This window comes from Ochotona curzoniae, unplaced genomic scaffold (genome assembly GCF_017591425.1).
Source record: "Ochotona curzoniae isolate NIBS_2020 unplaced genomic scaffold, NIBS_Ocur_1.0 contig_832, whole genome shotgun sequence".
Taxonomy (NCBI): domain Eukaryota; kingdom Metazoa; phylum Chordata; class Mammalia; order Lagomorpha; family Ochotonidae; genus Ochotona; species Ochotona curzoniae.
Window position 1 is genome coordinate 5,895,990 of NW_024466580.1, and position 26,180 is coordinate 5,922,169.

Here is a 26,180-nt window from a genome sequence, read left to right on the forward strand (position 1 = left end):
TTTCCCAAGGAATTTGCAGCTTTCGTTCATTCCTAACATCATACATATGCCCCGGGGGCAATGGGCACGACTTTCTGTGTTCTTGCCCTTTGGGCCACTTGTCTGTTGAGTTCTAGTCCTTGGTTTCCCTCCTCTCTTCAGTGTGTCACATGCTTTTGCTGAGGACGTCCCTTTGAGCTTGAAGACTTGACTTTCCTAGGGTTTGGGAAAAGGCATTTGGGAAAGGCATTTAGACTATTCATTGTTTGCATGTATACACTTAAAAGAAGTAATTAACCCCCTAAAATCAATATATACAAAAACTTCACATCAGGCACTTAAGCCATGTAGTGTTCCCCATGTCTAACTTGAGATGCTTAGCATCACTAAGAATAACCACAAGCAGTATCATTCATGTCAAAGGAAAGCAAAGCCAAAAAAAAAAAAAAAGCGATGTCTGTTCCAGATCTTATGGGGGCTCAATCCCAAACACCTTTTGTTTATTTTCTATGAATATTGAGTAACTGTTACTACATGCCAAACAATGTGATTCATAAAAACTCAAGGCCCTTGTTTGCCCCCGAGGAGCTCAGCTTCTAAGGAGGAGACAGCACATAGAAACGAAGAGCCACGGCGCAATGCAATGCTATCCCACGCAGCATAAATACTGTGAGCCACTGAAACAAAGACTTGCTTCAAAATCTCCTATTGGTATTTGGACTAGTGTGTGTATCTGTATCATCCATCCCTTCAGCATGTTTTCTGGAGGTCCTAATAATGCTTGGATAAAAAATCAAGGCTGGATGAAGAAGTACAGGTAATTTGAAAACTTATTTCAGCCTTGGAGAGTGGAGGTGAGGCTGCTTTTTTGACGCAGCTGGCAAAATGTCATTGAGCTAGAAATAATACTAATAAGAATGATAATAAACCAGTTGGCTGGAGTGTGGTTGGTAAACCAGCATACTATGCAGAGCATCCTGAAGCACTCCCCTTAGGACATGTCCTTGTTTATTCCTTCTTATGTAACCTTGATCTTTGTATTCATTTTAACTGGTGCCTCTGAAGGGCTGCTTCTAGCTATCAAGGGCTGTGGTGGATGCCAGACCCTGCTTTCCAGGAGCTAATCAGGAGAGGCAAGGCATGCAATTAGAGAGGGTGATGCAGATTAGGTATCTATGGTGGAGGACACGGGAAGAGAAAGATCTGTCTGGCTGGCAGAAAATTAAGGTGAATGTACCAGGGAGTCACCGAATGGGTCGAAGTCTGTCACATTTGAGTGTTTTTCATGCCAAGTTATTCTGATTGGCTACATACTTTGTATACATTTTGTAAATACTCTCCCCGTTCCGGTTCCATGATGCTCTATAGACTTGACTTAAAAGAACTGGCCAATGAGCCTAACTCAGCACTCTGCCCACACCGGGGGATTGGCTCCCAGAAACTAGACAGGGTTTCTCAGGTTGCGGGTTGGCAGATTGAAGCCCTCATGATCCGCTCCTCCCCAGACCAACTCTGCTAAGTGTTACCAGCCAAGCTGCTTTGACACTGGTCTCTTGCATTTACTCTCCCCCTTCTCTTCCCATCCTCTCCCAGGAATTTGAGGAACAAGCTGCCCCTAAATGCCACGGAGAGTATGACACATGCTAGTGCATTTCAGGAAATTCGAACAGACACTCTCCTACCTTCAGCTATTGCAAAAGTAGTGTGATATAGCATGACGCCAGTCAGAACTGGGTGCTGCAGCCAGAGGTCCCCGACCCTCTCTACAGAAAAGGGACTGCCTGGGGGGCAGGAGGCCTGGGTAAGGTTGATATAAACATTCAGGTCAAGACATTTTTCTTCTGTTTGACCAGATCTCATTATATTGTCAAACAAGAGCGCAGTGCTCACAAGAAACAGCCATGATGGTATGCTTGTCGAGGCTCGGCCAGGAGCTAAGAATTTCTTTTCTTCCCACTAAGGCAGATTGCCTTAATGCTGGAACACCAGGCAAAGTTGTCATGGGATGAACATGTGCTCAGGGACAGCAACTCAGATGAGAACACAGAGGACCTGTGCTTCCTGGTCATGTTGAATTCTCAAGTCAAGATCAAGTATCAGAATTTGAACTCAGATCTCTTGATGTTCAGACTGAATATTTTCAGTGCACCATCGTGCCTTTCAATTTTTAAAAATTAGATAAGCACTATTTTTATTCAAGATGTCCAAACAGCCAGTTGCAACAGCCCTCCATTTCTGATAGCGGTCCACATGTCTAGGGCAGCCAATCCCACTGTTAGTTTTAGCTCTGGGGAAATAAACCCGCAGCTGCCCCCAACCTCAGCTCACTGGTTTAAGCTTGGGCCAGAGTCCTCGCGCTCTGTGTGGTTTCTACAGGGATGAAGCGTTTGGAACCATTGCAGCTGTTTTACCATCATGATGGATATAAACCTGAGGATGCATTAAACACAGAAATAGACAGAAAACAAGACATCAGCATAAAATGGAGCCAGGATCCTGACTGAAGGCAACCTCTCAGTTATGTTAATCACACATTCCTTGTGCTGTTTAAATCTGAGTTTGATTTTCTGCATCTTGGGATAGAAAAAAAAATCACCAATATAACTTTTTATTAAAATATTAATATATTTTTCTTATAAATAACTTACAACACGCTAAAAATATATACAGAAGAGAATACAACTCGTCTACCAGCTGGGATAACGGTTGTTAACTTTTGGAGCCTCTTTCCTAGTCATTCTCGGGGCCACAGCAGAAATTAAGATTTCATTATACAAAACTTTAGGTTTTGTTTTTTACTGAACATACTATTATATAAAATTTTGTATGTCCCTGTGTAAGCAATGCAAAAAAGCTTTTAAAAGGCAGCATATTTAAACCATTTGTATTGCTTTTCAAAGCAGATATGGCTAATCTGAAGATTATTTAGCTTTCTATTTCTTTTATAACTTCTTACAGTCTCTTTTTCTGTTCCTAGTACCACACAAAAAGTTTTTTTGCGATTTAATTTTCATTGAACGTTCCTTGAGAACTTACTACATGCAAGTGATGGTTTCTGGGGAGGAAGAGTTCTTGTCTTGTGAGGTCTTCAGTTGGCTGAGAAGAGGACCTTTAGCCAGAAACCCACAAAGACGAATTACCAAAGAGACGCTTATGTTTCAAGCGATGACAAGTGTCTGCGGGTTTATCTTTGACCTCCCTGGTGGTTCAGTGCCTAGGTTCTTGAGCTTAATCCTCATCTTTTTTATTATCCTTACTTTTACGGCAGATTTCTAGAGTGTAGTCATTTGTTGACAATAGTGCCTGGAATATGGGGAACACACTCAGTCTCAAGGACCAAAAACTGTGGCCTTTCTTCCTCCTCAAAGAGTGCTCTTCAGTTATGATTCTGATGACATCTCCGGCCCTGGTAGATTTTGTTTGTTCCTTGGGGGACTTTGGTGCTGACACTGGAGCTTTATTCTTCCACGTCTAGTGTCTTTTCTTGCTTTGTTTTTATTTGGACTCTTTTCCTTACATTCTGGAAAAACTTCTTAAATTTATTCTCCAGTTGCCAACAGACTATTCTGCAGTTTTATTTCTACTTTTTCCTGCCTCCTGTAAATGCTGCAATTATATTTTTCACTTGCTTCATACTCTTCATGAACTTTTAAATTTCCTTTTCACCTTTTCTGCTCTTGTTGTATCCCTTTTTATCATACCCCGTTCTTCCCTTAGATTTTCTGTTATTATTTCAAATTGGCATATTCTCTTGAATTCCAATGAAATCTCTATTTTAGAGCTGATATTTCTCAGGGTCTTTAATGTGATGTGTCATTTCTCTTGTCTACAAACCACATCCTTAACAAAACCTGCAGGCAACCAGAGAAAATTTTTGCCCATATACACACAATGTGATCTGCTTGTGTGTCTTCTCTGCCACCCTGGGAATGGGTCAAATCACCTTTACATTTCAGCAGGTGTAGGTCAGCTCAAACAAACAAACAAACAAACAAAAAACACTTAGCGATGAGCTAGACTCCCAGAGTCTGGAAATTGTTCAGTTAGCTTGGACTGGTGGCATGGGAGAGCTTTGCATCTAATACTTACACCTCCAGGCAGGCAATATACCACTCTTGACCCATTTTATTACTGGATTGTCAGTTTCTGAGTAGTTTACGGAAGCAAGCATGAATGCAAATGGGAGGGAAGTCTGTAGAGGCAGCAAGTCACTGCCGGACCTGCCTGTGCTGCAAAGATGGTAACAGTGCATCCCTCCCACCCTGGTGTTGGCTTTCCGAGGCCTAGGCTGAGCAGCATGGGAAGCTGCCCCATTCCCCACAACACTGGCTGCTTGTATAAGTAAAGTTCTGTCAGACACAGAGCCCAGAAAAGTCTTTCCAGAGGCTGTCAGTACTTAATTGTTGTCCTTTGGAAGTTTTTCTTTTTCTACCTGAATAGTGTTAATGAGAGGTGGGAAGATTCTTATATGAAGAGCTTATGAGAAACTCAGAAGCTACTTCTTGCTTTTTGTTTTATTTATTCTTTAAGTTTTTAAAATTGGAAATATGGATTTTACAAAGAGAAGGAGAGACAAAAGAGAGAGATCTTCCATTTGGTGGTTCACTCCCCAAATGACCGCAATGGCTGGAGCTGAGATAATCCAAAGCCAGGAGCCAGGAGCCTCTTGTGGGTCTCTCACATGGGTACAGGGTCCCAAAGCTTTGGACCATCCTTGATGGCTTTCCCAGGCCACGAGCAGAGAGCTGGATGGGAAATGGAGCAGCCAGGACATGGACTGGGGCCTGTAAATTAGCCCAGCACATACAAGACGAGGGTTTAGCCACTGAGCCATCTTTCCAGGCCCTTTGTTTTTATTTTTAAAATATGAGAGGTGTTACTATAGAAGCAAGTTGAGTCAATTAAGGTGAAAACTTTGGGGGAAGATGAGATGACGGAGAGAGCCAGACTCTGCACACGTTGCAGGTGGTTCATGGATATGCCGCGTGGGCAGAGCTGTCTTACGGTTCCAGACTCTCTCCCATAGATGTCAGCTTCCTTGGCCAATTCTGGGGTTTCCCTCTAGATTCCTTCTAGAATTCATTTAAAAAATGTGCTTACAGTTGAGTGCTGCAGAATCTTCACTATATAACAACGAATACTTAGATTCATTCGTTGTGCAATGAGGTTTGGGTTAATAACACAGTGCACAAGATCAGATCGCCTGGTGATGCTGCAGTGTTTCTGGTTTCAGTAAAGTATACTCTGTGATGGACAAATGACAACATTGCCCAATAACTCACTTCTCATAACAACAACCCATTGTTTTTTGTTTTTATATCCAATTTCTTAAATTTTTTAAACTCACCCTATTTTTAAATTATATATATATATATTTTAATTCTTGAAATTCATCATACAATTCTGTGTAGTCTTGGATACCCCGCTCCCCTATTTTCTGGCCCCTGATTGATTTTTCCCATAATGTCACACTCTTCATAAAGAGTTACAATTCCATCAGTCTGCTATTTAAGTGTGCCCCAACAGTACTGGTACAGACAATGTCAGACAGTCCATCATCCCATTGTCTAGATATATCCAATGCTATCATTCATAGTCCATCTTCTGTTTGAAAGCAGAGATGCATGTTGCATTGTGTCTTCGCTCTGCATATGGTAGCTTTCATTACTCCATCACTATACATTCCAATTTGCATGATAGATTCCTTATATTAGGGAAAACATATGGTATTTCTCTTTTTGTGATTGTCTCTAACAACCCATTGTTAAATGACACATGATTGTATTAGAACTTTGTCTTTAATTACTAGCATAAAACTCCTAAAATCTTGGAATATTCTGGGTGACAAGGGTGAAAGAAACATCTATGGTTAGTAACAACAATGTTTTCTATCCACACTTGAACTGATGCTAAGGTGACTTTCGAGGAGCAGGGGCTGATCACTAGAGGAACCAACCTTGCAATAAGAGGATGGGAACCTTGAGCTCCTTCCACTGACCTAGACTAGAGACTGAGGAAAACCACTGGTGACCAATGATTTCATCATTCTTACTATTGTAGCAGTGCTCACTATTAAAATTTTGAGAGAGATTTCAGGTTGGTGAACAAGAGCACATCTGTGGGTTGGGGGGATATTGTCTTCCTAATTCCAGAGGTAAGAAGCTCATCTGGTCAGGACCTGACTCCTGTATATCTTTTTCTGGCTGCTCATTTATATTCTGTACAATATTCTTTGTAAGAAATGGGTAACATTGGTGCAATAAATACATTTTCCCTGAGTTCTGTGAGCCATACTATGGAATGACCTAACCCAAGGAAGGACTTTTGGAAGCCACTGGTTTACAGCTAGTTCATCAGAGCTGCAGGAGGTCTGGACTTGGAATTGGTACCTCAAAGTGAGGACTGAGACTTGCAGGACTGACCATGAACTCCAGGAAGATAGTGTGCAATATGAAGTGAATTGGAGATCCCCTTGGTATTTTAGATGATGACAGATGTGCTTGATGAGGGAGATACCCATGTGTTTTAGTATTTAGTGGGAGTATAGAAAAACAATATTTTCTTTTTAGTTTGGTTAAAGAATTAGATCAGAGGTGATGGTACCAAGATTCAGATAAGTTTTTACATTATTTACTTATGTATTTGTAAAATTTTCTGAATTTGAAAGAGTTACAGAAAGAGAGAGAAAGCAAGAGGGAGAAAGATCTTTCTTATGTCCACACCTTTCAATCCATCTCCCTCCCCTCAACCCCCTGCTTCCTCAGATGGCTACAACGGGCAGGGTTGGGCCAGAAGCCAGGAGCCAGGAGCTTCATTGTGGTGTCCCATGTGGGTCCCATGTGGGCAGAGACCCAAACACTTGGGACATCTTTCACTGCTTTTCCCAGAGCGGGACTGGAAGTAGAGCAGTGGGACCAGTGCCCGTGTGGGATGCCAGCACCATAAGTAGCAACTTTATCTGCTATACCACTAAGTTCACTGAAGTTCAGCTTTTTAAAAAATATTTATTTGAAAGCAGAGTGACAGTGAGGGAGACACATGCACACAGAGAGAGAGACAGAAAGAGATAAAGTGAGAGATAAATCTTTGCTCTTTTGGTAGGTGGAAGCCAAGAACCAGGAATCAGGAACTCCAACTGAGTCTCCCACTTGGGCCATCATCTGGTGCCTGCCGGGCTATTCAGCAGAAAGCTGAATGAAAAGCAGAGATTGGCTGAGACTTGAACGGACACTGCAACATAGGATATGGGTGTCCCTAGCAAAAACTTAACTTACTGTACCACAACAAATTCTCTTAGTTCAGCTTTGCTGTGTTTTTAACAGTGCACGTGGTGAGCAGTGAACAACACAAATGCTAGAGGCACACCATTTGGCCTTGAAATCTTATTGCTCCTGTGCCTGTGAGCGCCTTGAATTTGACCATATGCTTAATTCCCGCATTTCAGTTTTGTAATATGTAAAATGGAAGTAACATAATCAAAAGTGTTTTTTTGTGAGGATAAATGAATGAATGCATAAACTCTGTTCAGAGCTGTACCCAGCACAGGGTAAGTACTGAATATACATTGAATGCCAGCAGGCACGTCCATGCAAAACTGTCCTTCAAATTGATTGAAAAATCCTTCAAATTTCAAGAGAGATGAAACAATCTATATGTAAGTGAGAAGCAATGGAGCACATATCTCACTTCTTTTCTATAAATTAGGAGATCTTTGACTATCGCAGGAACAACGGATCTAAACAGAAATCTAAAGTAGTAATGACAGACTGTCTGGAAGTGCATGTTGAATGTTACCCAACAAGTCTTAAAACAAAGTTATAGACCATGCACTCTACAGGGGAAATTGCAGCACTGTTCCAGAACTGAACAACCACAATCCAGTGAGCTGGCTACTGGGGGAAATAAGCTTCTGTAGAGATCCCATTTTGGGTAAAGAGGAATGGGAGGACGCACGGCGTTCTAAATGCCTCCCCATATGGTAATATGGAGAGAGGTGGGGCAGAAGAAACCTTGGCTGAACAAGCAGTTGGTGTTTTGTTTTCAAGCAATACTACAGAATTATGTGACAGATTAAGGACACTTGGAGAAGAAAAGTAACCATTATGGGAGAGGAAATTCCACAGCACTCCAAATTAATAGGGAAGCATAATGTTCTGAGAAGCCACTTGATCAGATTTTAAAAACTAAAGAAAAGGGAAAAACAAAGTGAGATCAGTAGCAAGCTCAAATTGGAGAAGTCGTTTGGGACAGTGATTCACCGCACGGGGGGGCTGGAGATTAGGGAAGTTCAAGTTCATACGCAGAGTGTCCTTAGGACAGGGCGGGTTCAGTGACTAAGTCCCCCACCCCACCCTGCTGCACTTCTCCCTTGCTTCTTCTCTTTGCTTGCATTCTCATCACTGCAATAAGTATGAGTGGACGGAATCGTCGTCTGAAGAACAGGGACAATCAGACTGCAATTCTTAAAAATATAATCTGGTTATCTACTGCCTCTTCGGAAACCACCCAAAGTGAAACTATTAATTTAAAATAAAGGGATACATGAGTATTACATGAAGTGAATGATAGTGAAGGAAAATAGGAGTAAAAATAACTCTTATGAAAGTTTAATTTCAAAGCACTAAACAGAATGAAAGAAGTTTAGTTAACATTGGAAAAAATCATTTATAAAAATATGTAAGCTACAAATGGGTTTGCACCAAATCATGTATATAAAAAACTATAAACTTGGTATAAGTAAGATTGCAAGGTGTAAAAACAATGTATATTTATTTATTTATTTATTTTTAATTTTTTATTGGAAAGGTGGATATACAGAGAGGAGAGACAGAGAGGAAGATCTTCCGTCCGATGATTCACTCCCCAAGTGAGCGCAACGGCCGGTGCTATGCCGATCCGAAGCCAGGAGCCTCTTCCGGGTCTCCCACGCGGGTGCAGGGTCCCAAGGCTTTGGGCCGTCCTCGACTGCTTTCCCGGGCCACAGGCAGGGAGCTGGAAGGGAAGCGGGGCTGCCGGGATAGAACCGGCGCCCATATGGGATCTTGGGCGTGCAAGGCGAGGACCTTAACAACTTGCGCCACCGCGCTGGGCCCTACAATGTATATTTCTTACAACACATGCGCAAGTATGTGAGATATACATTAACTGAATTAATCATTACCTATATCAGGTATTTATATTTATATGATTCTATTATGTACACATGTGATACTGTCATCTATTTGATTAAATATAGACATCATTTATAAGTCAAAGGAACATTCACAAAAATATACTATATACATGAAATTCTGAAGGTTCAGCTTTTTGTCATTACAGGTTATAGTCATAATTCATTACAAATGAAAACAAAATGTTCAGAAAACTGACCTCTTCGGAAATTAAAGTTTCAAAATTACTCCTGACTTAAAAATGTAAGTAAAAAGTGAAGTCACAGACTCTAGACAGAAGAGGCATGCCATGCCAGAGGCTTGCCCGGAGACATGTGGTCAGCCTGCTGTGCCTCCTGTCCTTCAATTTGCTTTGCTGTCTGATTCTGCATTTGCAACAATTGTACATGATGTCTGAGGAACACTCTGCAATCAGTTGTAAAATTCATATGACTCGGGGTCCAGCGCAATTGCCTAGTGGCTAAGACCTTGCTTTGCACGTGCCAGGATCCCATATGGGCACAGGTTTTAATCCCAGCAGCCCTGCTTCAAATCCACATCCCTGCTTGTGACCTGCAAAAGCAGTCAAGGACGGCTCAAAGCCTTGGAACCCTGCACCCACGATGGAGACCTGGAAGAGCTCCTGGCTCCTGGATATGAATCAGTGCAGCAGCAGCCATTGCGGCCACTTGGGGAGTGAATCAACAGATGAAAGATCTTTCTCTCTGTCTCTCCTCCTCTCTGTATATCTGACTTTCCAACAAAAATAAACTAAATCTTTGAGAAATATCCATACAACTGTTACAGTTGTGTATAGGCAGGGCTGGATGGCACATGGGGGGTCTGTGGTAGTTTATATATGCATTGAGAAAAACATTCAAGATTCAGAAATCTAGTTTTTTTATGAGATTATTCCAAGATACTTAAAACTGCAAAAGCTAAGTAATTTAAGTTTTTTAGAATCGGTTTTAATGTAAAAGCCAGTATTTATAATTGGACTTTTCATCTTTATAAGTAACCTTGAGTATTCTGGAAGAAAAATCGTTCTGACAGCACAGGTTAATAATACTTTTATCTTCCTCTCTTGAGGATTTATGTTTTTGATAAAATATATTGAAAATATGTGTATTTGGTGCAATTGTGTTTCTCTTAATTTGTCATTAGAACATAAATTATGTTAATGTCCTAATGAGAAGTATATAATAACTGATTTGGTTGAAATGTTGGCAGGAGAAATCAGATTTGCATAATAAATATGTGTATCACATGGCATTGTTTATTGTCACTCAAATATTATTTTATTGATGGAAAAATTAAGTCTTCAAAAATAAAAATGAAGTTTGATATTTGTTCTACTTTCATTGCTATGTGGACACAGATTTACACAAATTAAAAAAAAAAACTTGTTATAAAGATTTACATATCAACTTAGGAAGACAGGGTCATATTTTTATAAAATAAAAATTGATCAGCATAGGAAGGATCGAGGGTTGGGGAAAGTGGGTAAGACAATTGTTTCCGAATTTTCTCATTCTTCCTCCTGTATCTGGGGAAAGGTGGAAAGAAGGGGAAAAGCCGCATCCAGTATCCTAACTGCATTCAGCATCCTAACCCACGGATGCGGAATAGGCACCCCGAATCATCCCAAGGTCCCTGCTGCTCTGAGGGTTCTGCGCAAGGGGTTTCAATAATTCTGAAATGCTGTTGATCTCACTGATCCAATGATGGGGAAATCCTTCCAAGGTCCATTGGCTGATATATTGCACCTTAAAGTCTCCATTCACCCAGATATTTGTTGTCAATGCTTGCCTGGGGTAGTTATCCAATTTGTTTTGTCCTTCTTCATCTGTTTTTGTATCAAATGTCCTTTGATGACCCAATGGATGACCATATCCTCCACATGCATCTGGACATGCTGTCTGCTGCTCCGTCTAAGCCACTGAGGAGGTCCAATTCTGATACATGCACTCTATGGTCAGTTCGTAGATGCTACAATTATTCCCATGGTTGGAGTTCTGAGTGGAGCAGTTCAGTTGGAAAGATCCCTAAAGAGACCTTGTCTGAGATGATCCCAGACCTGACGCCAGTGTGTGCTTGCCAGTGCAGGGTCTGGCTCAGTCCATCACCCACATGAGCCTAAGCACACACTGGTAGTTGCAATCGCTGGGTTAGGTCTGTCTCCAACCCCATCTCTTATGTAAACAAACGTTTGCTACGGAGATAGTACCATTTGTATGCCACTGTGTTATCTTGAGTTGAACCTGTAATCATGTACAAATGTGCCATGCTGATCTCTACTCGCACTGTGGATTGGGATTTGCCAATGGTAAGCACAGAGCTGTCCTTCCAGGCATGGCTCCCACAGCGCTTACTGTAGAGCTGAAGGAACCTCGCCAAGGCACATTCTATCTAAAATTATATTCTGGTTTTCCATTTCAGATAATTATAATGCACATTTGCATCTCTAAAGTGGGCAGAACCATTTTGATCTTCAACAGTACTTATCTGAAATGTCTATATGACTGGAAGTGTTTCAGATTTTGGATTCTCTGCCCCCGCCCACCACTCCAATATTGAAATATTAACATATATGTAGTGAGATCTTTTATTTAGAGAGGAGACTCAAGTCTAGACATGAAATTTATCTCCATCTTATTTATACTGTAGACACAGAGGCTGAATGTGATTTCGTGCACCTTTGATAATTCTGTGCAGGAAGCAGCACTTTGAGTTGGAGGATATTCCTAGTGTTGTGGCAGCACTACGCGTTTTCCAGTTTGGGAGCATTTCCGATGCAGGATGCTCACCCGTGTTTGTATTTCTCAGGTGTTGTGAGAGAGGAGAGTTCTGCTCCAGGCCGGGGAGATTAGGAGCTTGCTTCAACAGCAGCAAGTGCAGTGAGTGAGGGATCTTTGTCACACTAAGTGTGCAGGACTTCTCAGCTGCTACTTCGCAAATTGGGGTCTGCTCATCACGTAGGGAGGTTGTTGGAAGAGAAGCCAGTGCATGGACATATTGGAGTCAGGTAAACACAAGGCAGCCCTGTAAAGTCCTCAAGGTATGTCACAGCGTACTCATCCTCCTGTCCGTCCAGATTTGGAGAACTGAATGGGAAGGGTGAATGTGGAGTTGCAGGTTTTGCAAGATTACAAGAGGTTGTGCAGTGGTTGCGAAAAAGGGCACTGCAACCTCCATGCAGAGGTCCACAGCCTTCTGTGCCTTTTATTTCCTTGTGTCCTTGGGCCAGATATCCCTTCTCTCTGTGTCTCACCTCTCTTGTCTGTAAAATAATAATGCAGGAGCTGGCATTGTAGTGCAGTGGGTTAAGCTGCAGCCTGTGACACCGGCAACCCATCCAGGAGCACTCGTTCAAGTTCTGGTTGGTCCGCTTGTGATCCAGCTCCCTGTTAGTTTGCCTGGGAAGGCAGCAAAAGGTGGCCTATGCTCTTGTTTGCTACCCACACAGGAGATCTGGCTTTAACCTAGCCCAGCCCCTGCCAATGAGGTCATTTGGGGAGGTGAATCAGGGAACAGGAGATCTCTCTCCCTCTGTCTCTTCTGCCCTCTACTCCTAATCACTCTGTATTTCAAATACAATAAAATAATTAAATACACTTAAAAAGTGATAGTATAGAGGGATGGCATTGTGGTGCAGCAAGTTAAACCACCACCTATAATACTAGCATCCCAGAGGTCAGTATTCAATTAGATTCAAGTCTTGGCTGCTCCATTTCCAATGCAGTTCTCTGCTAATGCACCTGGGAAAGAAGATGAAGATATTTCAAGTACTTGGGCCCCTGTCACCCATGTGGCAGACCAAGAGGGCATTCCAGGCTCCTGGCTTGCGCCTGGCCGATCACTGACTATTGCAAACAGTTGGAAAGTGGGCCAGCAGATGAATGATCACTATTATCTCAGACTCTGAAACTTTACCTGTTAAATGATACATCTTTCAAATGTAATAGTATATATCCCAGAAGGTTATTTATTGCAAAGATTAAATGAGTTCATGCAGTGAAAGTGGCCGGATTAGGGGGACAGGTAGTTAGCACAGCCATATCCCACATGGATTATCTAAGCTGCATGTAAGGCTTGGGCTCCTGGCTGCAGCTTCCTGCTAGTATAGACTCTGGGAGGCAGTAGTGATGGCTACCTGGCTGCGTCCTTGCCACCTCCATGGGAGACTTTTGTTCAGTTCCTGACTTCTACTTCCAGCCCCAGTCCAGCCTCTTTCCAGGTGTCTGAGGAGTCGGTGGCGAGTCTGTCATTGCCTGTCTCTGTTTCTTTGTCATCTAAGTAAATAAAATACACGGATCAGTCACTGGCGCACAGTCCTATATACATTTTCGCCTCTTGTTTTTAAGTGGGGCCAAGTCTGATTCAGTTCGACAAATATGCAAGTTGCATGTCTAGACTCTGGCACAGTAGTCTAGCAACTCAAGTCCTTACCTTGCACACACCGGGATCCTATATGGGCCCTGGTTCTAATCCCGGCAGCCCCACTTCCCATTCAGCTCCCTCCTGTGTCCTGTGAAACCAGCTGACCCTGCACCCAAGTGGGAGATCCGAGTGAGAAGTTTAGGCTCCTGGCTTCGGATTGGTTCAGCTTTAGCTGTTGCAGCCACTTGGGGAGTGAATCAGCAGATGGAAGATCTTCCTCTCTGTCTCTCCTTCTGTATATTTGGTTTTCCAATAAAAAAATATATCTTAAGTTGGATGTCTGCTTTGGTCTACGTGGTACAAGATCAATGGATGGCAATTGTATGCCAAGTGCCATGTGCCATCCTTAGCTATGGTTACCAAATGTAGAGGACTTTGTCTCTAATCTCTGTCTCGGAGTATACATAGTAAAGGACCTTGGATAAAGAATCAGGGAATTTGGGCCCAGTGCAATGGCATAACATGCTCACCTTGAACATGCTGGGATCCCCTACGGGCACCAGTTCTAATCCTGACAGCCCTACTTTCCATCCAGTACCCTGTTTGTGGACTTGGAAAGCAGTCGATGATGGCTCAAAGACTTGGGACCCTGCACCCAAGAGGGAGACCCGGAAGAGCTCCTGGCTCCTGGCTTCAGATTGGCTCAGCTCCAGCAGTTGTGGTCACTTGGGGAGTGAATCATCAGATGGAAGATCTTCCTCTCTGTGTCTCCTCTCTTTATATCTAACTTTGCAATAAAAAATAAATAAATCTTGTTTTTAAAAGACTCAGGTGATTTAAGAACACTTAGTTGATATCATTACCTTTAATTTTATTAATTTGAAAGGTAGAATGACACAAAAAGAGAGGTGAGACACAAAGAAAGCGTGATACCTGCCATCCATTAGTTCATTCCCCCAGTGGCCACATCAGCCGATTGAACCAGGCGGAAGCCAAAAGCCAGCAGTTCCGTCTGGGTCTCCCAAGTAGGCAACATGGGACCAGGTTCTTGGACCAACATTTTATGCTTTCCCAGGTGCATAACAAGCAGGAAGTGGATGGGAAGTGGAGCAGCCTGAACATGTACTTTGATATAGGGTGCCGACATAATACGGGCAGTTTAATGAGCTGTGCCGCAGTACTAGCCTTGAGAACCTTCCAGCAGGGTCCTAGGCCTGTGGGAGCTCCGACAAAGAGCCTTAACTGGGCAGTTAGAGATTATTTCCTAGCAGACTACAGTTGAAATTGTGGTTGAGACTATGCTAAGTGAGGAATTGAGATTCTTGTGTGTTATGATGACATTAGATACTGTTTGCCTGAAACTCTGGAACTAAGAAAAAGCAACTGGAGGGCAGGCTCACACATCTGGATGATTGTCTCCATGTTCTCCTTGGGGGCAGCCGGAAAGGTCATGGCGTCTGGGGTCCCTGTCCCTGCTGACCACTTGACTCGCACCAGAAAGCTATTGTGTTCCTGTCTGTCCTAGTTTACGCCCAGCCAAGCACCAACCCTGGGCTGATGGAGTGTGGCTTTATCTTCCCAAACATTCCTTCCTCTCCTTCAGACTTCCTCACGTGTTTCCTGTTTCCATCAGAACCAACACATCCTGTGAAGACTCTCTGCTCGCACACTGAGCATGTGCAAGACAAGTGTCATACTGCATCCAACACTCCCTGAAGACTTCTTTCTTCCTCCCTTTCTTTTCTTTCTGTTTCCTTATCTCTCAACTCCATTCTCCGCTTGTCCTAATCCCAGATTTCCTCTTCTCATTCTGAACAAGGACCTCAGAGACCTTGAGCCTTCAAGGGCCTCCACCAGGGGACGGGGGCTCTCACAGCTCAGCTTGGGCTGTGGGTGAAGCAGGTCCCCTTGGACAATGCATGGCTTCCTGATTGAATCTCTCTCCTAAGGCAGGCATTAGGCGTAGCAGGGATGCTTATATCCGTTGTCCCTGTGTGCTCCAAATTCCAGCTTCTTTTCCACCCTGGGAAGCAGTACACCATGGCTCAAGCAGTGTGGGCCGGGGGGGCGGAGGGGTTGCCATTCAATTGGCATACATGGGTTACTCCTTGCTTCTGGCTTCAGCCTTGGTTACTGTAGGTGCCTGGAGTGTAAACCAGTGGTCAGAACTCTCTCATTCTGTGTCTCTGTCTCACTATCTCTGTGTCTCTACCTTTTAAATACATTTCAAAAGAATTACAAATGCAGTCTCTCCCTCCTGTACTACCCATTTGTCCTCTGGCAGAGAAATGGTCATTGCACAACCCTCACTGCTGAATGCAATACACGCGGAAATTTCTGACGTGAAACGAGGGAGTTGACGCCAGTTACTGACACCGCAGTGTAACTTGCTCGCTTCTCCCTGCTCCATCAGCAGGCCCAACAGCCCTGGTGTCCCAGGACATGTCACTGTTACAGGAGCCAAGAGGTCTGAAGCCTAGGGCAGCATTGTCTGGGGAACGAGGCTGATGGAATAACAGTGGAGAGTCCTTGTTGGCCTGAGCTCTGAGCATCAGCAAATGAAGCATAAGACACTAACAAACAGGAAGCGGGTGCAAAAAGATGCTCCTTGTAATAACGTACTCAAAGACACGTGGGACCAAAGCAGTGGTATAACAAGTTAATCTTCCATCCGGTGGCACCAACATCCAATATGGATGCTGCTTCGTACCCCGGCTGCTCTGCTTCCAGTGCTGCTCCCTGATGATGGCCTAGGAGAACACCAAGGATGGACCCAAGTCTGTGGCCTCTTGCCTCCATGTGGGAGATCCAAAAGAAACTCCTGGCTCCTGGTTCCAACCATTGTAGCCACGTGGAAAGTGAACCAATGGATGGAAGATACCTCTTTCTAGCTCCCCTGTAAAAATTTGCCTTTCAAATAAAAATAAATCTTAAAAAAGAAAACGAAGTTGTGTCTTAGAGCCCCCATTCCATTTATCCATCGTCTATCTTCACATAACCATACTGCATCTTCCATATGAGCAACGCAAAAGAGTGGGAAGGACCAAGCCAGCCAGTCACCCCCCAGCCACAGTGGGAAGTGCTGTGAGGGTTGGCAGTGCACCAAGCCCTTCCTGGTGACATTTGCACAGAGCGTTTGAGCTGAGCAGGAGACTGAAGTGTGAATCAACATTTCCAAGCAGGGCTGGTGGGGGAGGGACCTAGACCAAAGCTGCAGGTCAGGGCATGGTTCTGGGAGGGGAAGCAGCTGTATGCAGTGGGTGCAACGCCTGTTGGGGGTGTGAGACGCAGCCCAGGAGCCTTCTGCACGCCCTGCTGGGAGAGCCACTCGCTTTGCTTGGACAGTGGAGCCGTGGAAGGTGTCAGAGCAGAAAACAGAATGGAACTTTCAGAAAACATCTCCATTAGGAATTAGATCAGAAGGTTTTTTTTTTTTTTTCTTTTTTGGTCAATGTGTGTTTTAAGATTTATGGGTTGGGACCGGCGTGATGGCCTAGCAGTTTAAAGTCCTCGCCTTGAACGTGCCAGGATCCCATATGGGCGCCGGTTCTAATCCTGGCAGCTCCACTTCTCATCCAGCTCGCTGCCTGTGGCCTGGGAAAGCAGTTGAGGACGACCCAAAGCCTTGGGACCCTGCACCCGTGTACAAAATCTGAAGGAAGTTCCTGGCTCCTGGCTTTGGATCAGCACAGCACCGGCTGTTGCGCTCACTTGGGGAGTGAATCATCGGACGGAGGATCTTCCTCTCTGTCTATCTGACTTTGCAATAAAAAATAAATAAATCTTTTTAAGAAAAGATTTATGGGTTAAAAAAGTGAAAAGGAGCATGTCGCGGCCCGGCAGATTGAGAAGGTAACAGGTGGGTCCTAAGAAGGCGCGCTTTTGCTTTCCATGCTGTATGTTGAGAGAATAGAAAGCCGGTGGAGATCCCCTCATGGCAGCCTACGCAGGAATCAAACAGTGAAAACAGAACAAACAGAGGCCATAAATTCAACAGAGCGATGAAAGCCAGAATTCAGTGCCTCACATTTTACTTGCCTCCGTTTTCCTGCTTGACATTCGGCAATGATTGAATGAACACAATTTGCCCCAATGTCACTTTTCTCTCCAGATTGCAGATGTGCCAACCGTGGTTCCCCTTTTGTAAGAGAGTGGCAAAGAGGCAAGGAAGCTTCCAGACTTCTCTCAGACCACCAGTCTGTGCAAGGGAGCGACGCTAGAGGGGGCACAAGGTTGGTTTGTGTGTGGCCAGCTCTTATCAGTCCCACTTGACATTAAAAAAAAAAAAAGAGGCCTTTCACAAGAGAACCCAGAATGGTCCCTTTGTGGGCCCATACCCAGCATGGCAGACCACGGCCCAAGTATGTCATGTGCTTGAGCTAAGCAAGCTGGCCCCACTCCCCGTGCATTGGCCTGATGGCGCTGGCTAAGGCTGCAGGTAATGGAAAAAGAATCCGGAGAGGAGGGGAGAGGGGAAGCAACCGTATTTCTGGTCAGCAGCTTGTGTTGCTTTTGGCGCTCCAAGAGTGAGATTCCCTAGCTGCCTGCGGCCCGCAGGGCAGGGACATTCAGAAGCTCTCTCATGTTCTTCGGTCGTTCCAGCTGGGCTTTGTTATTTATTTACTTTCACATTTCGGTGGCTTCTAACTCCTGGAGGCAGGTGGGGAGCCAGGGAAAGGAAGAGGCTCACGGGGCCTCACGCCCCCCAGGACACCTCTGGCAGCTGAGCAGGCTGAGGGTTGCAATTAGATGCCACAGCCACTGGGCGGCGGACTCCCGGGCCGGGCAGGCGAGCGGTGGCTTTTCTGCAGCCGGCCTTCTACACAGGAGGCAGGGAGACTTGGAAACGGAGGTCTGGCATCTAGCAGCTTTCATCCAGAGCTCGGTGCAAGGAATGAATTCTAGGAAGGATGCTGAGGGTGATTTAGGTTCTTACCGTGCGCACCATTTGTGGACACCGAAAACAAAACGGGAAGCTATCTGTTTCCAAACTCATGCCCCGCCAACAAACAGCTGGACGGGTTTGTACCATGCTGATTTCTAACGACGCTTGGAGAATTCGTTTCAGAGTTTCTCGTGCTCATTTCCAAAATATTTGATAAATAGTTGAAAGGCAGAGAGACAAAAACTGCAAAAGAGCCGGGTCTCCAAGTTACTGGTTCCCTCCCCAAATGCCCGCCACAGTTGGGCCCGGTCCTTGTTGAGGCAGGATGATGACAGCACACCCCGGTCACCCATGGGCGCGGCAGGGGCCTGAGCACTTGAACAACCACCTGCTGCTTCCCAGGGTGTGCAATTAGCAAGAAGCTGGAGTTGGAGCCAGGACATGAGGGCCCGCAGGCATTCCAGGGTGGGGTGGTAGGACCAGGGCAGTATGTTCAACTTCCTCCATGGTGGCCCACGTGGATCCAGTGAACCAGCCCTGTCTTTCCTCTCCACATTGCTGGCCATGGTCCCTCACTGGTGGAGAATCTGAGCTTGTCTTTTGAGCAAAGCCTCCTTCCCTGCCTTAACTGCTGCCATGCTCCTGGGGGGCGGGCAGAGGGTTCAGAGGGTCCTTCAGATGGTTTGTGGGAAAATGGCATTAAAACATGAATCTATTTGAGGCTTCCAAACTGTTTGAAATGCACATGCAGTGGTTTGGAGTGTGTGTTTTCCACAAACCTTCTGAAAACACGCACACCCGCGCATACGGCCTGTCCCTTGCAGCGTGGCCTGCATCTGCTCAGCCCCCCAGCTGGGCCCCAGCAAAGTCAGCGCTCTTCTCACTCGGGCCTCTGCCTCTCCCCTAGGAGCTCTCACCGCCCCACCCGGAATCACTGCTGGCCCCTCGGCCTTGGCATGTCCTCCTTGGCCACCAGTCTGTGCCACACGGTCTCATCTCCAACTCCTGCCTCCCACCCTGCTGGCCTGCCTCGCTGGCGCCCCCTGCCTTCTGTCCTTAGATCACAGCATTGGGAGAGCAGAGCTCACAAGAGCTCTGTCCAGTCGGTGCAATTGGGTGATGCATCCCTAAAACAACCAATGTGTGTTTACTAAAGAAACTTGACATGAGCCCAGGGAATCCCCCAGCCTAGCGCAGTCACTGCCTTTGATCCCACATCTCGGAAAGCATAGCCGTGAAGATCACAAAACATACAAGCACACTGACTTTTTAAAACTGTGATTTTAATGTTCCAGCTAAGCTGTATGGTGTCCTAGCTTAGCTAGGATTCATAACTTTCCATCAGTGCTCTCACTTGTCTTAGGTTAATCTCGTCTTGCACCATTCTCACTGCTAAGTTCAAATCCTCTCTCTTGCAATCCCTATCAACTTCATTTTACTGTAAAGCTCTCATGCTTACGGTTCATTTCATTCCCGTTTTATACAGGAAAAAAATGAGACTATGAGAAATTCCCTTTTCCTCCTGTCTGTGGCTGCCCGCAGGCTTGCCTACTGCTCTCAGCATCTCCTACATGGGTGTAGAGTCCTAAGGCTTTGGGCTGTCCTTGACTGCTTTCCCAGGCCACAAGCAGAGAGCTGGCTAGGAAGAGGGGCTGTTGGGATTAGAACCAGTGCCCATATGGGATCCCAGTGTGTGCAAGGTAAGGACTTAGCTGCTGATTCATTGTGCATCCACTCAATTCCTAACAAGAGGTCGCTCCCCATGCTGCCAGCCTGTCAAGCAGGAGAGAGGCTAACAGCCCTGCCCTGCACCCCCAGGATTTCAGGGAGCTCCAATCTCCTGCTCCTTTCAGGAAAAGAACCATCAGCAACGTTTGAGTTTGTCTGCCCTGGGAAGCCAGGGTTATGAGAGGGCTGGGTTTAGGACCTGGCAAAGGATCACGCTCCCCTTTACTCCATGGAGTCTGCAGGAGCAGCTCCTGGGTGGGCGAGCCCCAGGGTTCTGCATCAGCTCAGCAATGAGGAATGTTTTCAGGGCAAGGGTGCTGCTTCTGGGACAAGCCAGGCAGCCACATCTGGTCCTTTATGTACTTTCCATTATCTGTGTCTGGGCTGTCCCCTAGCAGGAAGAGGCTGGGCTTGGGGTCCGGGGCAGCCCAGGTGCTCCTCCAGGGCTGGGGATGAGCTAAAGTCTCCTTGAGGTGTGACTGAGCCTTCTGATTCTCTTTGAGTTTTTCAGGAACCTTTGTTTCTGTGGAGTGAGAAGGTCAGTGGTGGTGTCACTTTTCTCCTGGGCCCAGTGCTGCCCCCTCCTCCAGGCATACATTTCCTCTTATCTGTTTTGACCCTGTCTCCCAAGATGTCTGTGGTGGAAGCGATTTTGGTTTTTGTTGTTGTTGTTGTTTATTTGTTTGTTTGGGTTGTTTTTTAAATTTTATTTTATTTTTATTGGTAAGACAGATTTACAGAAAGAAGGAGAGAATGATCTTCTGTTTCCTCCCCAAGTAGCTGCAATGACTGGAATTGAGCTGATCCGAAGCCAGAAGCCACAAGCCTCCTCCAGGTCTCCCATATGAGTGCAGGGTCCCAAAGCTTTGGGCCATGCTCTACTGCTTTCCCAGGCCACAAGCAGGGAGCTGGATGGGAAGTGGAGCAGCTGGAACATGAACTGGCGGCCATATAGAATTCTAGCACGTGTACGTCACTTTAGGCATTTGGCTACAATGCTGCTGGGTCCTACAGTGGTTTTTCTTTGTGATGAGTTTGAGCTTCCAATTTGAAATGGATGCACATGTACTCCATTTGCAATCCAGCTTCCTGCTAGTGCACCTTGGCAAACAGCAGAGGATGGGCCAAGTGCTCGGGCCCTGTGCCAATGCGGGAAATTCAGATGAAGCGCCTGCGCTCTGGATTTGGACAAACCCACTCCAGCTGCTGCGGCCATTTGGGGAGCAAACCACTAGATAGAAAATCCCCTGCTCTCGCTGCTTCTCCTTCTCTCTGTAATTCTTTCAAATAAAAATAAGTAAATCTTAAAAGAGAGAGAGAGAGAAGAAATGGATGTATAACTGACTTGGTGGTCACCAAGTCATTATCTTGTCCTTGTCAAAGTGCTTTTAAAAATGTTGAGCCTCAGGAAACCTGCGCTGACTCTTTGGGAACCCCCCCCCCACACACACACACTCACCTCGTGTCTCTTTGTCCTGGTCATTCCAGACCCAGGACAGGTATGGATTCCTAGCTCCCAGCAACACTTCCTGTTCCTCTGAGACCTGCCACTTTCTGGCCTGGCTCCCACCACTTACCACTGTACACACCCGTATGGAAGACCCTAGCCCCCACTGTGTAGACATTGTCCCCGCAGGCTTCAGTGCCCTGCTTGCTCACATGGGAAGAGGGTGGCCCTGAGTGACCACATGCCCCTCATCCCTGCCTTCTGGTCCCGCGCGGCAGATTCGCTCCGTCCGTGGGTCAGCTCCTTGCTTTTCCCGCAACAAGCAGTATGGAGCCTGGTAAGAGCCTGCTGAACCACCCTCTGCTTCCAGAATGGTCTCAGGAGGGTGGTTCCTGGCATCTCTCTGATACAGCTGTTGAGGCTGTTGACTGCGTTGCATCGCACCCGGGCAGAAGGGTGAAGAGCACAAGGGCTTGGGGCTGCAGCCATGAGGCCGGTCACCTTCCGAAAAAATAAAGTAAGACTACATTGCCTTGGAAATCCAGCTAGTATCCATTCACGGCTCCTCTAAGAGACACTTGGCACCAAAACGGTGCCCAAACACAGCAAGGTTTTTTCCCACTGCTCCTGGCCCCAAACACACCTGTCCTTTCTTTAAAACATAGGGGGAATGCATACATGCATATACACACCTACAGAGGGGGCTCCGACCCCTTTGGCGTGTAAGGACACCTGGAACTGTTTTCTGAGCTAAGTCACATAAACAGAAAGGCCACACATTTAAAGCCGTCATGAGCATAAATTGACTGTTTTTATTCACACATAGATTTTAGCTTAGTGCATCTGTTGATGAAACCCTACAAATGGGGTTTTGGACTCATCATGGTGACACTCCATTTCCACATCATATTTTCCCATCATGTCAGGTCAGGTCACACCTGTCGGGTGGCTCTGGTCACAAGACAGTGAGCACCAGAGCAGATTGGAACCCTGGCCCATTTGGCGAGGTGCAAAACAGTGCAGCCAGGATGGAATGCAGTCTGGAACTTCCTCAAAAAATTAAACATATGAAGTGCAGGGGAAAACTGGAATTTAAAGATAAGCTTATTCGGTGCAAACATCTTGGAAGAACTGCATTGGTGATTTGTGCGTTCGCTTGCATGATGGGCATTCCCATGGACTGTTTGAAGACTTCAGATCAGCGAGACCTTTTAGTAATCCCATGTCTGAGACTTCTTGATGCAAATGTGTTTAAACAGTCTGTTTCTTGTACCTGGAGTTCTCTTCGATCCACCCTTGCTCTGAGATTTCCTTGCTCTTGTCCTCAAGCGTCACACACCGGCTCCCAGCCACGTTCAGTTTTGCCGAGCAGCCTACGATGCTCCTCGCTGCTGTAGTCATCCGCCACAAGGAGGCGGGTCTGGGCCTTCAATGCAAAGGCCCTTCTCCCACTTGAATCCATGAGCTTGTCCCAACTAGGGACAGGCGTGCAGAGACAGGCTGGGAGCTTCTCTGAGACACTGGCAGCTTCAGGAAACAGGGTGGAGGAGCCCAGATCCAGCGCCTCCTCGGGTGAGTCCTTCATGGCCGGCGCCACTCTAGCAGCAAGACCTTCGTCGCCTCTGCAGGAAGGAGGGTCCTCCTCCTGAGTCTTGGTGCGAACAGACTGCAGGCAGGATTTGGACCGTGTTTTAGCCGCCTCGCACTGCAGCAAGAGAGAGCTAGGATGCAGGAAAACTCAGGTGGCTTCTGGTAGCTGAATGCAAAAAGCAAACGTGACCTATAAGGAGTCTTTAAAATGTTCACAACAAGTGTGTGTTATGAAAAGTATGGCACATGGCACAAAAAATGTTAATAAAGATTTATTCGAAAACTAAAGTTGCACAAGGAGCAAGAGAGATAAAATGGGCATAAAAGCTGAACTTGGTAACTGAAAACACCAGCCAGGTCTCCCACATGGCTGCTTGTGCCATCCAAATGCTTGTGCCGTCTTGTGGTACTTTTTGTTGCTTTTTAACAGGGAGCTAGATGAAAAGTGCAGCAGCCATGATGCCAGCGGATGCTCATACGGGGTGCTAATCTAGTAGCTTACAGCTTAACTCACTGTGCCACGATACTCCTCCAACCCCTGTAGTTCAAACCTTTTGCTCCAAAGTAAACTCACATTTTTAAAAAGATTCATTTATTTTTATTGCAAAGTCAGATATACAGAGAGGATGAGAGACAGAGAGGAAGATCTTCCATTCAATGATTCACTCCCCAAGTGACTGCAATGGCCAGTGCTGTGCCAATCTGGAGCCAGGAACCAGGAACTTCCTCCAGGATGCCATATGGGCACCAGTTCCAATCCTGGCAGCTCCACTTCCCATCCAGCTCCCTGCTTGTGGCCTGGGAAAGCAGTAGGGGACAGCCCAAAGCCTTGGGACCCTGTACTCACATGGGAGACTTGGAAGAGGCTCCTGGTTTCTGGCTTCTAATTGGCTTAGCTGTGGTTGTTGCAATCACTTGGGGAGTGAACCATTGGATGGAAGATCTTTCTCTCTGTCTCTCCCCATCTCTGTATGTCTGACTTTGCGATAAAAAGTTAAAAATAAATAAATCTTTTTTAAAAATTAATTCCACTTTCCAATCATTTTCAGATGTCCCTGTACATGTGACATGGGCTGTTACTGAGTTTAACAAGGTGGGCAATCCTGCCATGTGCGACCTTTGTGGATGAACCGGAAGGGCCTTGTGCCAGCAGGCTCACTGTTTTACAAGCAGCAAGTGGCCTCTGTCCCCTTCATCACCTCCTTTTGCTGATTCTCTGTGGGAACTTTCATGAAAGAATCAAGACTGGGAGTCCAGTTACAGCCACTCTTAGGTGTTTATTGTATGCCAGCCTTGGCCAAGCACGGATCCTTCTCTCCAGGCCTTGAGGCGGCCTGGTTAGGAGAGCAGGGTCAGGAATGGGACGTGCAGTGAGTCCAGACTCCAGGCCACATCTCTTCGGTTAACATCTGGTCTTGCCAACTACCAGTGGGTGCAGGTCCCAGGGTTAGTCTGGGTCTCCATTTTTTCATTTAAACATAAATGAGATTTAAAAGGATTAAGAGCACATCCCACACCGAGCACCTGGGACAGAGCCTGCCACAGGGGAAGCTCCTGGGACACTGCGACTGTGGGGGCAGGCTTGTGGCACAGCATGCTAGGCTGCAGGTTGCAGCGTTAGCAATCGCTGTCAGGTGTCCTGCAGGCTGCTCTGCTTTTTGATCTGGCTCCCTGCTAATGCACCTGGGAGAGCAGGGGATGCTAACTCAATTGCTTAGGACCCTGCTACCTGTGTGAAACTCAGGTGGGGCGCCTGGCTCCTGCTGTAGGCATTTGGTGAATGAATGAATGAATGCAAGATCTTTCTCTCTCTCTCTCTCTCTCTCTCTCTCTCTCTCATTCCTCCTTTCAAACCAATAAATAAATCCTTAAAGACATTACAGTTAGTTCTCTGCTGGCACAGTCTACATGTGGGGAACCTGTGCTGTGTGGTGAACCTACAATAGTTGTATCTATTGCAAACACACACAAGCTATTGTTAACATTTTTATTCACTAAACAACATGTGCTGTTTGCATGGTACGCATTGTTGTCAGTCATCCAGGGATGGACCGAAGCTTGTGGGAGGTGTATGGAGACTCTATGCCACTCCGTGGGAAGGACAGCGTCTACAGATTTTGCTGTCCAGAAAGATTCCTGTAATCCATCCCTTGCAGATACAGAATATTTCATAGTTTACCTTATTCAGAAAAGGAAACTGAGTCAGAGAGGTTACTCAGGACAGCTGTGCTGGAACTTGGCGCAAAGTCTGTCTTAGGCCCAAATCGAGTCTTTTGCAACATGCAGGCCCTGTTCTTGCAGCTTAGTGGCATCAGAACCAGCCTAGCAGTGCGGCTGCTTGCTTGTGCCGACCCCTGTTTTGTGGTCTGGCTCTTGACTTTTATCTTGGTTGGCACACTGGCAAGGCTCCTGTCTGTATCTGTTTTCCCTGTACCTCTCCATATTGGCCTTCAGGGGGAGCCATTGAGCTGTCTTCAGCAAATTCCAGGCCCTGTACCATCTGAAATCACACCAAGGAAAGAAAAACTTCAAGGCTGAAATCCAAGTTACTACGATTTCTGTATTTATGGCAAAACAGCTCTTACAAAATTAAATCTCTCCCCTGGAAGAATAAGGGGGCTTTTCAGAGCTATGCCAACCCATGTTATTTCTTCTCTTTGCTCAATGGAAGAAAATGATGAGGTTACCTTAAAACAAGACAACAACCACTCTAGGCTCATGGACGTCAAAATCTGTAGCTTTCATCTTCTTGGGGGAGGTGTTTTAGAAGAATAAAATCAATGTTGAACTCTGGTTAATGCCAGCAGGAATCTCACACGTCAGCGAGCCCGAGAGCCTTGGAAAATAATTGGGACCAGTTTCCCCTTTGCTGATATGCCAGATCTGAGTTTCCAAACTGGCTGGCTTTCCAGGAAGCCTTTGCCAGGAAAGTCCGACTGTCTCCCCTGCGCCAGCCTGTGCCCATCTGGGGCGTTGTCACATCCACTTCCTGGCTCCTGGCTTAACAGGACTCGGGCCCGTT

The 26,180-nt window shown here is 45.9% G+C and overlaps 1 long non-coding RNA gene, 1 other non-coding gene and 1 pseudogene across 2 annotated transcripts; all 3 read right to left on the reverse strand.

The window, feature by feature from the left end:
- The window catches only part of LOC121164566, a 41,650-nt pseudogene extending 18,497 nt beyond the window's left edge, over positions 1–23,153 (reverse strand).
- Positions 476–589, reverse strand: LOC121164577. The gene has a single exon (XR_005885129.1). It is a non-coding gene; the product is annotated as a small nucleolar RNA SNORA16B/SNORA16A family (small nucleolar RNA).
- Positions 23,154–25,585: 2,432 nt separating the features above from the next.
- On the reverse strand, positions 25,586–25,978 carry LOC121164522. Its single transcript, XR_005885119.1, has 2 exons — positions 25,846–25,978; positions 25,586–25,658 (listed from the first exon to the last, which is right to left on the reverse strand). It is a non-coding gene; the product is annotated as an uncharacterized LOC121164522 (long non-coding RNA).
- Positions 25,979–26,180: the final 202 nt, after the last annotated feature.